The sequence below is a fragment of the Canis lupus genome, chromosome 30, assembly GCF_003254725.2.
Source record: "Canis lupus dingo isolate Sandy chromosome 30, ASM325472v2, whole genome shotgun sequence".
In the NCBI taxonomy this organism is placed as follows: domain Eukaryota; kingdom Metazoa; phylum Chordata; class Mammalia; order Carnivora; family Canidae; genus Canis; species Canis lupus.
In genome coordinates this window covers 27,740,411-27,756,032 of record NC_064272.1, presented here as the reverse complement: position 1 = coordinate 27,756,032, position 15,622 = coordinate 27,740,411, and the positions used below count along the sequence as shown (strand labels likewise).

General features: G+C 40.4%; 1 pseudogene; it reads left to right on the top strand.

The window, feature by feature from the left end:
• Positions 1–12,116: 12,116 nt before the first annotated feature.
• Positions 12,117–12,673, top strand: LOC112675521 (histone H3.3A-like; annotated as a pseudogene).
• Positions 12,674–15,622: the final 2,949 nt, after the last annotated feature.

The following is a 15,622-nucleotide window of genomic DNA, read 5'->3' as shown; positions in this document are numbered from 1 at the left end:
GGGGCGGGGAGGGCGGGCAGCTCAGTGTTCCTGGGGCCCATAGCAGAGCCAGAGCTTTGGCATAATTTGAGAGGAAACTTGGGGACCCCTCAGACATCTGAGGCAATCCTGCCCCAGGTTGCTTTACGAAAGCGTGGAGGTTAGGGAGAGAATCAGACTCCCCCCACTAGGTTCCACTCTCCTGTTGTGTGAAATACTCCCAGACATACACAAGGACAGGACCTGATGAAAATGAAATAAAATCCCACACACTATTTTCCTTCTGATGGAATTGGCAGCTTTCCTTTCTTTCTCTCCTATCTTCCTAAAGACAACCAAGAATCAAAATTTCTAGATACACTATAAAGCCCTTCTTCCAATAATTCTCGTAGCCTTAGACTTACTGTCTTCCTTTCCAGGTCTGTTTCCTAATAAATATTCCAAGGTGAGGCTGCCAGCAGGTGATTTATTTACAAGGGTGTATCATTCCCTGCCACTGTGTGTGATGTCCAAGCAAATGGCTGACTACAGCTCTCACCAAACTCGGCCTCCTTATCTATTTTAGATGAGACAGGGTAATTCACTCCATCTCTGGTTTCCACTCCAGCCAAGCTAATAGGCTTTCTGTTTTAAAAATGTCCAGAGTGTGGAAAAAAAAGGAAAAACTAGAGAGATGATAAGCCTAACAAGAAGCTATTCTTTTTTATTTCTAGTTTTTAAAGATTTTATTTATTTATTCATAATAGAGACACACACACACACACACACACACACACACACAGAGAGAGAGAGGCAGAGACATAGGCAGAGGGAGAAGCAGGCTCCCCACGGGGAACCCGATGTGGGACCGGATCCCAGCACCTCGGGATCACACCCTGAGCTGAAGGCTGACGCTCAACCGCTGAGCCACCCAGGTGTACCATCAAGTGGCTCTTCTGATAGCTCGTCACATCTGAATGCTGTCACAGGAAGAGCACACACACAGTGACATGACACAATGCCAAAGCACCCCCCCCCACACACACACACAAAGTTTCCCCACCTGAAAAGTGAATGTTAACAAAAGGTGCCAGGAGAACCCACATGCACACTGCCAGGCCAGTCTGGCTAAAGGGCTGCTTTGTTCAGCCTTCCCAGGCCTCCTCATCCCCTCCCCAGACTTCTAAGCCTTGTGGGGATCAAGGACTCCTTTGAGATTTCCCAGGAGAGAATGCCAATGCCCACGTACAGACCATTTCCACTTATGCTCTCAGGAGGTGCAGCGGTGCACAGGGCTGCAGATATAAGGCAGCAAGTATGGAAGAAGGTCGGAGGGGCAGCAATCCGAAGGAACTGGGAGAGTCAGACCAGGTGGACTGGGGCCTGGCCCGGGGGTTGGACTTGGCTACACAGGGGAAACGAGAAATCCTTCTAGACAGAAGAGATTCCTGAAGGTGAGGGAGCTGAGGGCAGACAGCTCGTTCATAGAGGAACAATAAGGGGAAGAAAGCTAATGTTTGTTGAATATCCACTATGTTCTAGCCACTGTGTAGAAGGACATAAACACGTATGGCTCCTCACCAAGGGAACACAGTGTCTAGTGGGGCAGGCAGCCCAGTCCCAGAGTACCATGCCCAATAATACAAATCCGGAGCATCAGGGAGCAGTGGTCCCAACATAAAAGCCTGCAGGCTGTAGATGGGCTGTGACAGATGAGCACCACTGCTGCCTGCGAGTCCTTATCACCAGGGCAGGGGGTGGGCTGCCCCTTCCCAGTTAGGGGTTGGGTCACAAGGGTGGGGAGTGGACACTTGACTCAAAGGGTGATGGCTCAGTTAGGGCTTTCAGAGATCCTGTGGTCCCACCCGGTTCCAACCCCTCTGACCAGACACAGGTGGGGTCATATCTTATTTTCTGGTGTGGTGATGCAGCTGACCAAAATAACTCATGCTGGCAGAGGCTCTTTCTTCATCTTGGGGGCTGGAAACGTGTATACTGGGAAGAGCAAGAACTGCCAAGCAGTGAAATGTGAGGACTTGTCTATCTGACTCAGCCATTAAGGGAGAGACAGAGAGAGAGAGAGAGAGAGAGAGGCAGAGATAGGGAGAGAGACAGAGACACAAAGACAGATAGACAGAGAGAGATGTTCTGGTCTGAGTAGGGCTGCTTCTAGCGCTGGAGCTGGGGAGTTCCTCAGTTCTTGACCTGGCAGCTGGGGAAATCACAGGGCATTGACTATCAGGGAAAACAGTGTATAATGCCCTCCAGTGTACCACAGAGCACACCTGCAAGGTGTTAGGATCCCTGCAAATGGACTCCTCCAATGCCAATTGGGTAGCAGCTCCTTCTTTCAGGCTCCTAAAGCTATCCCCTTAGTTGGTTCCAGTACAGTCCTGCATTTTCTGTTGCCAGGATCCTCTTGTCTTGACCCTTGGATACAGGGTCTGAACATGAACCTACCAGAATCATTTGACAGGTGCCTCTCTCCAAAGACTGCCTCATTCTGTGAATTGGAATTTTCCAGTGAGTAGGGATGCCACCCATTTTTCCTGTTTATTCACATACAATCTACCCACTAAGGCTTTTTTCATTTTCACTTCTTTCATGTAGCATTAGCAAAGGTGGGTCTGACCCTATACTGGGTGGTTACCAACATCATTTCCTCATTTAGACAATAATCCCAAGACACGGAGGTTGTTTTGCAGATAAGAAAGCAGAACTCAAAGAGCATAGATGACTTGCCCAAGGCCATACTGTTGGTTAGGGTGGAGCTGGAATATGGACCTAGTTACTTCTGTGGCCTTATGGTCAGTGTCACATTCACATGCTTCCCTCTCAGAGTCTGTCTCCCAGAGTGCTGGGAGACTGGACAACCTATCTGAAAATAAGGATTATTTTATATTAATAGCAAATGGAAGCCTTGTATCCTTTGTGACTAGGACAAGTAGTTGGTTGATTAATCAAAAAATTTGTACTGGGAAATCATAAAACAGGATACATATAAGTATGTATTATTTTGATGTGGATCCGAGGCTTCTCCTTTAAAAAAGATTTCTCTGATGACAATTTTCCCTGTTTTATATAAGCTCATGATTTCCAGTTTCTGTTTTTATAAAGAGAAGAAAGAACTTAAGTTTCTTGCAAAATAGTGTGAATGCAGAATTCTTCTAGATTTATACAAAGCTACCCCCCCTTTTTTTTTACCAGTTATTTTGTTCACTTTATTCCACAAGAATTTTTAGCAATTCACCTTCATCAAGCTTTTCCCAAGGCAATATGTTTATCATAAAACAGCAACGAGTTTCTTTTGTTCTACATTCCTCTCTTTTAGTTAAATTGCATAATTAAAATGTCAAGTATAAGTAGCATAAACAGGTTTGGGAACAAAAATAATTGGTTCTTGGTCAACATTTGTTGGGAGCAGATGTACAGAAGTGTATCACAGGTAAGCTCCTAGCTGGGACCATCAGTTGGTAAATTTAAGACAGAGAGAGGGGGCTGATTAACCTGATCAGTTGGTTAAGGGGAATGTGGTTAAGCAGCTCTGACAGGACTTGACAGAGGGTTGAGGTGAGGATCAAGTGTAGACACCAGGTGTGAAAGACTTCAGTGAAGTGGCATTCATATATAAGCCATCTTCATGATTACTAATTTTCCTTGATGCTGTACCCCCATGTGGAACCTCTCCCCCAGTCATGAACCCTTCTTTCTTGGGGAACATTAGAGATCCACTGACCAGTGGTTAAGAGACACAGATCTAGTCCCAATTTTACCACTAACTGCCTCTGTGGGTTTGGGCAAAAAGCTTAATCTCTTCGCCTAGATTTTCTTCTCTATAAATTCAAGGGATTGGATGACATTATCTTGAGAGGCTCTTCTGGCATTGTTAGTTCTGAGCATCTCAGGGCCAGGCTGCTTGCTCACTCTTTTTCTTGGGTGTCTCAGTCACCCCCAGGATCATAGAATGCCCCCCAAAGCTTATCAACAGCCTCCATTGTGTCCTGTGTTGAACAGCAGACCCATATTTTCTGCTGTTTACTTGGGTGCCTTACAAGAAGGAGGAACAGATGAGATTTTTTAGACCTACTAAATACAAAAGCATATTTCCAAACAAAAATTATTAAGATCATGTGGTTCTGAAGCAAAATGGACACTTTTATAAACTATAATATATGATAAGGGCTTATTTGTCATAATATATACAGTGGGGAAAAGTAGTCATGTTCAGCATTGGAAAACAAAACAGCAGGGAGAGAAGTAAAGTTCAGCATTGGAAAATTTGAGTAACAGTTTGGGAAAAAGTCTTCTAGACTCATGTCTCAAACTATACAGTAAAATATATGGTATATACCTCAAAAATAAAGGCCATATATGACAAATCCACAGCTAACACCATATTCAGTGGTGAAAAGCTCAAAGCTCTTCCTCTAACATCAGGAACCAGACAAGGATGCCCACTCTCACCACTTTTACATTGCAATTATTAGAAATCCTAGCCATAGCAATTAGGTAAGAAAAAGAAATAAAAGGTAACAAAATTGGAAAGGAAGAAGTGAAACTATCACTATTTGCAGATATGATACTATATATAGAAAACCCTAAAGACTCCGTCAAAAAACTGTTAGAATATATGAACTCAGTAAAGTTGCAGGATGTAAAGTCAATATACAGAAATAAATATACAGAAATTTATATACACTAGTAGCAAACTATCAGAAAGACAAATTAAGAAAACAATCCCATTTACAACTGCATCAAAAAATGCATAGGAATAAATTTAACCAAGGAGTTAAAAGAACTGTACCCTGAAAATTATAAGATGCTGATGAAATAAATTGAAGATGACACAGATAAATGGGTATCACATGCTGATGGATTAGAATAATTAATATTGGGTGGCTCAGTTGGTTAAACATCTGCTTTCCACTCAGGTCATGATCCCAGGGTCCTGGTATCAAGCCCCACGTTGGCTTCCCTGCTCAGTGGGGAGCCTGCTTCTCCCTCTCCCTCAGCCTGCTGCTCTCTCTCTCTCTCTCTCTCACTCTCTCTGTCAAGTAAATAAATAAAATATTTTTAAAAAGAATTAATGTTGTTAAAATGTCCATACTACCCAAAACAGTCTACAGTTTCAATGCAATCCCTATCAAAGTTCCAATAGAATTTTTCACAGAAATAGAACAAATAATCCTAGTTTGTACAGAATTACAAAAGACCCTGAATAGCCAGGGCAATCTTGACAAAGAATAATAAAGTGGAGGCAATAAAGTGCTTTCTGATTTCAAAATATATTACAAAGCTATAGTAATCAGAACAATAAGGCATTGACCTAAAGACAGACATATAGATGAATGAGTAGAAAGTCCCCAAATAAATCTATGCATATATGGTCAATTAATTTATGACAAAGGTACCAGGAATGTACAATAGGTAAAGGACAGTGTCTTCATTGCATGATATTGGGAAAACTGGATATCTACACACAAAAGAATGAAACTGGATCACTGTTTTATAGCTATTACACAAAAATTAACTCAAAATGGATTAAAGAAAACATAAAACTCTTAGAAGAAATCATAAAACTCTTAGAAGAAAATATAGGTGATAAGCTCTCTGACATTAGTCTTAGTGATTATTTTTTTTGGATTTGATACCAAAAGCAAAAGCAACAAAAATAAAAATAAACCAGTGGCACTAACATCAAACTAAAAAGCTTCTGCACAGCAAAGGAAACCATCAACAAAATGAAAAGGAGACTCCTGAATGGGAGAAAATATCTGCAAACATATTTCTGATAAAGGGTTAATATTAAAACATCTGGGCAGCCTGGGTGGCTCAGCGGTTTAGTGCCTGCCTTGGGCCCAGGGCATGATCCTGGAGGCCCGGGATCGAGTCCCACGTCAGGCTCCCAGCATGGAGCCTGCTTCTCCCTCTGCCTATATCTCTGCCTCTTTCTCTCTGTCTCTGTCTCTCAATAATAAATAAAAAATAAAATCTTAAAAAAAAGAGGAAAACATCTAAGGCTACAACTCATACAACTCAATGGTGAAAAATAATAATCATCTGATTAAAAATGAGCAGAGGGGGAGCCCGGGTGGCTCAGTGGTTTAGCGCCACCTTCAGTCCAGGGTGTGATCCTGGAGACCCAGGATCGAGTCCCATGTAGGGCTTCCTGCATGGAGCCTGCTTCTCCCTCTGCCTGTGTCTCTGCCTCTCTCTCTCTCTTTCTCTCTCTCTCTCATGAATAAATAAATACAATCTTTTTAATAATAAATAAAATCTTAAAAAAAATGAGCAGAGGATCTGAATAGACATTTTTCCAAAGAAGACATATAGATGGCCAACAGGTACACTAAATGATGCTCAACATCACTCACCATCAGGGAAGTGCAAATTAAAATCACAATGAGGTATCATCATCTTACACCAGTCAGAGTGGCTAGTGTCAAAAAAGACAAGAAATAACAAATATTGGCAAGGATATGGAGAAAAAGGAATCCTCCCTTGTGCACTGTCGGTGTGAATGTAAACTGGTGCGGCCACCATGGAAAATAGTATATAGTTTCCTCAAAAAATTACAAATAGGGACTGGTGACTCAGTGGTTGATGTCCTGGGATTGAGTCCTGTATCAGGCTCCCCACAAGGAGCCTATTTCTCTCTCAGCCTATGTCTCTGCCTCTCTCTCTGTGTCTCTCGTGAATAAATAAAATCTTAAAAGAAAAAAAAGAAAGACTGCAAAGTATAATGTGGAGAATATAGTTAATAACACTGTAACAGCTTTATACAGCGACAGATGGTAACTAGATTTATTGTGGTGATCACTCTGTAAGGTATATAAATGTTGAATAAACATTGGACACCTGAACCTAATTTAATACTGTATGTAATTGTGTGTCAAAAAAGTAAAATAAAATAAAATAAAAATAAATAAGAAAAATAATATGGAACTCTGAAATACTATGAAAAAAAATCCAAACTATAGCAAGGTAGAAAATTAAATTTATATACCAAGTCAGGGAATATCTTTGAGCTTCAAGTTTCTTTTTATTTTATTGTAATTGAAGCATAGTTGACATACAATGTTATATTAGTTTTAGGGATGTAATATAGTGATTTGACATATACTATGCAGTTGAGCTTTGGGTTTCTTATTAACAAAATGTAATAATCACAGTACCTCCCTCAGGAGGCATTGTGAGGACTGAATGAGATTACAGGTTCTGTGTGTCTAACCTGGTACCTGGACTGTGGGAAGCACACAGTAACTGTTAGCTAATGTTTTCATAGCTGTCAAGTGCAGGGGCACTGGGTGGCTCAGTGGTTGAGCACCTGCCTTTGACTCAGGTTGGGATTCCAGGGTCCTGGGATCGAGTCCTGCATCAGGCTCCCCAGAGGGAGCCTGCTTCTCCCTCTGCCTGTGTCTCTGCCTCTCTCTGTCTCTAACGAATAAATAAAATCTTAAAAAAAAAAAACTGTTAAATGCAGATAATAAATAACTAGGGTGGAATATGAAGAAATGATAGCACTGCTCCCACCTCTAGGCCTACAAGGAGGAGCAGTGTTAGTGAAATCTGGAGAAAACTGTAGCCACAGAGAGGAGGCCGCCTGGTGGGTGGCCTGGTAGAGAATGCAGCCACAGCCAACAGCAGGGCCTGCAGCGAGGGCACTGGTGGGAGGCAGGAATCAATATGCCAACCTCACTCTCTGTGCTCCATCTAATTTTCTACTGGGCCTCCTGTTTGCTGAACTCAGCTGGCAGGCAGCAGTGAAAGCCCAGGTAACACAGTCCCTACAGGTCAGCCTCCAGGGCAAGAGCAGGGCAGAGAAAGGCTGAGAATGGGTCCACAGAGGCCACCGCTTCCCCAGATATGTCTCCCTCCCTCCCTACCCTCCTCTTCAGTCCTTGAGCGAACTGAAGGACTCTGAATACTTTCCCTGGGCTATGGATGCTCATTCTGTATTCCAGCTCTCAATCCTAGCTTACATATATCTCCAGGGGTTAAGGGTGAGGGGGGGCTTCCCCAATTGGCATTTCTTTTTTCTGGCAGAGCATTAGTGTATTTTGCTCTGATTATTTGTTGGCATGAGTAACTCTGACAGGAAACCACATTTCCCTGGAGGAGAATGGCTCTTTTATTCACCGTGCCTGGAATGGTACCTGCCACATGGGAGGTGCCACATAAATAATTCGCTGAACCAAGCAGTGTCCTCCTATTCTTTTGTGTTTTCCTCACCCATCCAACAGCACCTACCCCAGTGCTGCCTACTGGCTCAGGGGATGAATTCTAGTATGCTGGGGAGAGATGAATAATCTCAAATTTTAGAGTTTCTCTCTGGGACAAGTCAAATTCATTATGGCCTCCAATTTTAGGATATGTTAATAACCTAATGAAGGTGGGAACAAAAGGCATGAATGTCTGTTTTGTACAGATGCAATGTGAGCTCCTTGGTTTTGAGCAGCTCCAATTGCTTTATTTTGTCTATGGCGTCTATCCTATGTGAAGACAGACTCTCTAACCTTTTTTCTTAGCACTAAATGGCGCTTGTCATCTCTGGGTAGAGAGATCTCAACCACTCATGAACTAGACCTGACGGAGCATACATAAGACAAAAAGAGTTGGGACGTTTGGATGGCTCAGTGGTTGAGCGTCTGCCTTCAGCTCAGGGCATGATCCTGGAGTCCCAGGATCGAGTCTGCATTGGACTCCTGCTTCTCCCTCTGCCTATGTCTCTGCCTCTCTCACTCTCTGTGTCTCTCATGAATAAATAAATAAGATCTCTTAAAAAAAAAAGATAAAAGAGTGAAGTGGAGGGAACTCAAAACATACTTATACAGCTAACAGGAGCTCGGTCAATAGGAGGAAACTGCTTTTGAAATTATCTCCCCTTAGCTGGTTCTCAAACATCTGCAAAAATCTTCAAAGGAAAAAAAAAAAAAAGGAAACAATAATTTTCAAATTTAGTCACCCTCTCAAGCCAAAATAGATGTTTCTAGGTGCAGCCTGGAGGCCAGTGGCATTTCCTGCCTGACCATCACAGCGGACATTCCAGCAGGGGCATCGTCTTCCAAGTACTGTCCTTAGCAGGGAGGCTCCAGGCTGACTCCCCGCCTTCCGGCCCCATGGCTTAGAGGATGCTCAGGGGGCCGCAAAATTGGGATGAGCACCACAAAGTAGGTGGGAAAAATCCCAATGCTGGGCCACAGGACAAAGTTAGTTCTCTGGAAAGAAGAGAAGGGATGAAGTTTGGGAGGATAATTACTAGCTCTCTGGAAAAATACAGAATGAATCCAATGCCACCCAGATTACCCTGCAAATTCCCTTCCAGGAATAGTCCAGAGGGCAGGGTGGAATAGTGAGAAGCTCATCCTTTGAGAAGATCCATGTCCAAGCCTAACTCTGCTACTTATTGACTGGGGGACCTGAGGGTTCTCAGAAGCCCATTACAAATAATTTCCTGTTGGCTCCTTCCTAGGAAGGCAACGTAACATAGTGGAAAGGGCATGGCTTTGGAATCATACAGATCTGAGATCAAATATGAGTCTGTTATTTACTAGATTGTGATACCACTTTTGCAAAGGATTTGTAGCTGGGCACACAGCCCCCAAGGTGAGGGCTACATTTCCCAACCTTCCTTCCAGCCGTAGATGACCACATGACTAAGTCCTGGGATTGTGAGTGGGAGTAAGTGTGCAGCTTCCTCATCTGTCCTGAAAGTAAAGAAGTGTGTCCTGCCCTTCTTCCTTTTCCTACTGTCTGAAAAGGAAACTTGGTGGGGGAGTCATCTTGTATCAAGCAAGTGTCCCAGGTGATTGCCAGAAGTAAACACAATTCATTCCTGGAACAATGCAATGTCTATTCAGGCCTCAATGAATTCCACAGATAAAGTTCCAAGGGACATATACTCAAAGTAAAAGGCAAGATATGGACTGAGAAAAAATATTTGTAAATCACATATCTGGCAAAGGATTTTATCTTAGGTTGGGCTACTATAACAAAATACCATTGATTATAAACAACTTAAATTTATTCTCAAAACTCTGGAAACTGGAAGTCTGAGATAGGAGAAATAACATGGTTAAGGTTCTCGTGACAGCTGGTTTCTTGTATCTTCACATTGCAGAGAGAGGGCTAGAAAGCAATCTGGGATCTCTTATATAGAGGCACTAATCCCATTCATGAGGACATTCATGAGGACTCTACCCTCATGGCCTTAGTACTTCCCAAAGTTTCCATTTCCTAACATCATCACACTAGTGGTTAGGATTTCAACATATGAATTTTCAAGGGAGACAAACATTCAATCCATAACACACTTGTATCTGGAATATACAAAACTCTTTCAAGTCAATAATAAGATAAACAACCCAACCAAAAAGTGGGCAAAAGATTTGGAAAGACATTTTACCAAAAAAAAAAAAAAAAAAAAAAGAAAGAAAAAAGAAAGAAAGAAAGAAAGAAAAGAAAAAGAATCCTGAGCAAGGCTTAGAATTTTGTATGGATTCTTAAATCTTGGCATCTTCTTATCAGGGAAATGCAAATCAAAACCACAATGAGATACCACCTCCTCATACCTGTCAGAATTGCTAAAACAAAAAAACACAAGAAAAAAGTGTTGGTGTGGATGTGGAAGAAAAGGAACCCTCGTGCTCTGTTGGTGGGAATGCAAACTGGTGCAGTCACTGTGGAAAACAGTATGGAGGTTCCTCAAAAAGTTAAAATATAACTACCCTACAATCCAGCAATCACACTACTGGGTATTTATCCCCAAAATACAAAAACATTAATTCAAAGGAATACACACACCCCTATGTTTATTGCAGCATTATTTGCAGTAGCAGAATTATGGAAGCAGCCCAAGACACCATAGATAGATGAGTGGATAAAGACGATGCGGTATATATACACAACAAGATATTATTCAGCCACAAAAAGAATGAAATCTTGCCATTTGCAATGGCATGGATAGAACTAGAGAGTGTTATGCTAAGTGAATAAGTCAGTCAGTGAAAGATAAATACCATATGATTTCACTCATATGTAGAATTTAAGAAACAAAACAAATGAGCAAAGAAGAGAGAGAGAGAGCAAGAAATGGACTCTTAACTCTAGAGACCAAACTGATGGTTACCAGAGGGGAGGTGGGTGAGAGGATTGGTGGGAACAGGTGATGGGGATGAAGGAGTGCACTTGTGATGTAAACCAGGTGATATGTGGAGTTGTTGAATCACTATATTGCACACCTGAAACTAATATAACATTGTGGGTTAACTATAATGGAATTAAACTAAAATTTTAAAAAATTTAAAAAAAGAAGATAACCCAATAGCATATGAGCACATGAAAAGATGCTCAAAGTCACCAGTGAAATGCAAATCAAAACCACAGTGAGCTACTATTTCACACCTACTACAATGGCTACCATCAAAGACAGACAATAACAAACACTGGCAAGGATGTAGAGAAGTCAAAACCCTCAAATACTACTACTGGTGGGAAGCTGCTTGAAAATACAATTTGGCAGTTTCTTAAAAATTAAATTTACCATATGACTCAGCATTTCCACTCTCAGAGAAATGAAAACATATGGTCACAGAAAGACTTGCATAATGTTCATGGCATCATTAGTCATAATAGCCCAAAGTGGAAACATCCAATTAGGGAATGGATAAATCAAATGAACTATATTCATACGATGGAATATTAAGTGGAATGCTAAGTGAAAGATCCCAGACAGAAAAGACCACATATTATAGAATTCCATCTTTGTGAAATGCCCAGAAAATGCAAATTGTTGAAGACAGAAAGTAGACTAGCGGTTGCCTGTGCCTGAGAGTGGGATGAATGGGTGTAAATGGTCTTACTGGGATAATACAAAAAGTCTAATAGGGGCACCTGGGTGGCTCAGTTGGTTAAGCATCTGCCTTCAGTTCAGGTCATGATCCTGGGGTTCTGGGATAGAGCCCCCTGTCAGGCTCCCTGCTCCGTGGGGAGTCTGCTTCTTCCTCTCCCTCTGACACCCTCCCTGCTTGTGTCCTCTCTCTCAAATAAATAAGTGAAATCTTTAAAAAAAATATTCTAACAGTCAATTATGGTAATGCATGTATACACAACTGGTATATTGGTAAACTCACTAAAAACCACTGAATTGCATGCAAAACATGGGTGAATTTTATGTATATGAACTATAGCTCAATAAAGTTAAAAGATATAGGCTCACAGTCACTGCCACACCGCTCTTGCTCGTTAATGCCGTCACCACCTCCAGCTCACTGAGCTCCAGCTAAAAGAGAAGATGGGGTAAGTAAGGAAGTCTCTGTACCATGGCGTGCAAAGCAGACGGTCCACAAATCCTCATATGGTAAAGCACCTAGAAAGCCACTGGCTACAAAAGCCTCTCACAAGAGCGTGCCCTCTACTGGAGGGGTGAAAAAACCACATCATTACAGACCCAGTACTGCCATTGTCTGTGAAATTAGACATTATCAGAAGTCCACTGAACTTGTGATCCACAAACTTCCTTTCCAGCTGTTGGTGCAAGAAACTGCTCAGGGCTTCAAAACAGATCTGTGCTTCCAGAGTGCTTGGCAGGAGGCAAGTGAGTCCTATCTGGTGGACCTTTTTGAAGATACCAACCTACATGCTATACACGCCAAACGTAACAATTCTGCCAAAAGACATCCAGCTAGCACGCCGCATACATGGAGAATGTGCTTAAGAATCCACTATGATGGAAAACATTTCATTCTATTAAAAAAATTCTCTTCTTCCTGTTGTTGGTAGTTCTGAATGTTAGATATTTTCTTCCCATGGGGCCAATAGGTACTTACGTATATGACTGCATGTGGAAGGCTAGGGTAAAGAAATCAGGTATTGGCAGCTTTTCCATTTTCTTTTCTTTCTTTCTTTTTTTTTTTTAGCTTTCCCATTTTAATTTGTGTGTGAATCTTTAATATAAATGCAGGGACATAAAACCATTAATGCAAGTCAAAATGTTTCAGTGAACACAGTTCAGCAGTTCAACTTTATAATAATTATAAACATGGCCAATGCCAGAATCTGAATTTTTTCTAAAACAAGTAAATTTCTTATTGATGGCAGCTAAATGGTCTTTGTAACATTTTTATCATACAGTAGATTCCAACCATTCACTATACTTTTCTAGTTGTCCTATATGCAAGCACATGTTTCTAATGCTGTTTGTCTTTTGTGCTGTTCCTGTAAGTTTGCTGTTAAAATATATTACACTATAAAAAGTGTATCCCGTGCAGGGACCCTAATGTGGGACTTGATCTGGGGACTCCAGGATCACACCCTGGGCCGAAGGCAGACGCTAAACTGCTGAGCCCCCCAGGCGTCCCTGAACACAACATTAAATTAGAGTTGTCTTTTCAGGGTGGAGAGAAAATGGATATTGAGTGGAAAAGTTAAAAGACATAGACTTTTATGTGTGCTGACCTTTCTTCTAAGAACTGGAGCGAAAGTAAAACTAAAAATGTTTTCAGAGAGACAAAAGTCATGGCAGGTCATTGGCAAGAGACTTTTTTTTATTAAAGGAGTTTTAGAAGACATACATTAGCAAGAAGAAAAAAATATGTGAGAAAGAAGATTGGGGATGTTAAAAGAAATGAACAAATAAAGTAGGAAGGGAAAGAAATTTATTAACTTGATCTAAGGCAACTGCAAAAGCTTATGCATGCAGTATATTTAATGATGAAATGTTAGATGTTTTCTCTTTACAAATTCAAACAAAGATGGTACCATCACTATTTCTCTAATTTTGTTTAGGTAAATTGTAAAACAACAAGAATAAATAAAAGGAATAAGGATTGGAAGTAAAACCATCCTTATTTGCAGACTGCATGATTATTTTCTCAGAAAACCCAAAATAATTTATAAATAATTATTAGAATTATTATAAATGATTCTTAAAATTAATAGGATACTTTAGCAACATTGATAAAAAATCAATACACAAAATTCAACCATATATCATCAACATGCCAACAATAATTAGTTTGAAATGTATTTGAAATGATAGGATTTATATAAGAAACAAAAGAGGCAAAGTAAAGGTTTACTTAGGAATAAACCTAAACAAATATATGCAGGCTTTTTATGGAGAAAATTGCAATAATTTCCTAAAAGGCAGTGAAGAAAACTCAGATAAATTAAGAGTGAAGTCATGTCCTTGCGTAGGGAGATTCACTATTGTAAAGATGGCAGTTCTCCACAATGCCGTTCAATGATGTTCCAATAAAAATCCTAACAAACGCATCCATAAAACTTGAAAAACCAATTCCAAATTTACACTGGAGAGAGAAAGGTCAGGAGTAGCTAAGACACTCCTGAAGAAGAGCAAAGTCTTGGGAATGATACTGCCATATAGCAAGATACTCATATGAAGTAACTAAGACAGTATGTAGGAGCAGAGACAAATAGACCATTGGAGTAGGAGAGATAAGAAACAGACCTAAACATATGTGGAAACTTAATTTATTACAAAGTAGGCATTGCATATCAGTGGGGGAAAGGATGAACTATTTAATGAATGATGCTAGAACAATTGGTTATCCATGGGGAGAGAGGGGTAGACAGGATCCTTGCTTCACACTATATACAAAAGCAATTCCATTTTAGATTCCATGTGGATTAAGCACTAAACAATGCAAGACAAATCTATACATGGGTTAAATTGAATAAAAACCACACACACACACACACACAAAGTGCATATAAAATCTGGTGAAGACTAAAATAGGGTCTGTAGTGTAGTTAACAGCATTTACCAGTGTCAGTTTCTAGGTTTTACCTATTGTTAGATAAGATATCATCATTGATAAATGCTGAGGGAAGGGTTCACAGAACTCATGCACTATTTTTACGACTTCCTGAGTTTACAATTATTTCAAAATTAAAAACAAATGAAAGGAAAAGTTATAAAATATTTAGAAGACAGTATAAAATGTGCATGACTTCAAGGTGCAAAGAAGTTTTTTTAGTCAAGACTGAAGATGTAGGAATCATAAATATAGGGTAATAAACACAATTACATCGTAGAGTTAGCAATTTCCTCATGAAACCATACAAAAAATTAAAATTAAGGGAAGACATGTGCCCCATATATAATCACCATTAAACAATTAGCATCCAGAACACAAAAATAACTGTGAATCATCAAGAGAAAAAACCAACTCAATAGACAAATAGGCAAAGATACAGTAGACATTATTGGAGAAGAAACACAAACAGTCCAAAAGCATATGAAAAAAAAAAATCTCTTGGTCTCTTTAGTAATCAGGGATGTATTACATAAAATCCCAATGAAATATTTTATGGTGAAAAATATAGCAAAAAGTAAAAAATGAGATAGTATCAAGTGCAGGTAAGGACGTGGAGCTACAGGAACTCACATATACTGAGGATGGACACGTAAGGAATAGGGTTCCGCTGTGGGACTGTTTGGCTATAGCCACTAAAGCTGACACACCTATCACATGACCCCACTGTGTACAGATAAGACTAGGAAACAATACAATTGCTCGTCAGTGTTGAAGGGACACACTGTTATATAGTAATATGATAGAACACTGTACAGCAATTAAAGTGAACAAACTATAACCCTGCATAACCAAATGAATGAATCTCACAAAAAATGGTTTGAATG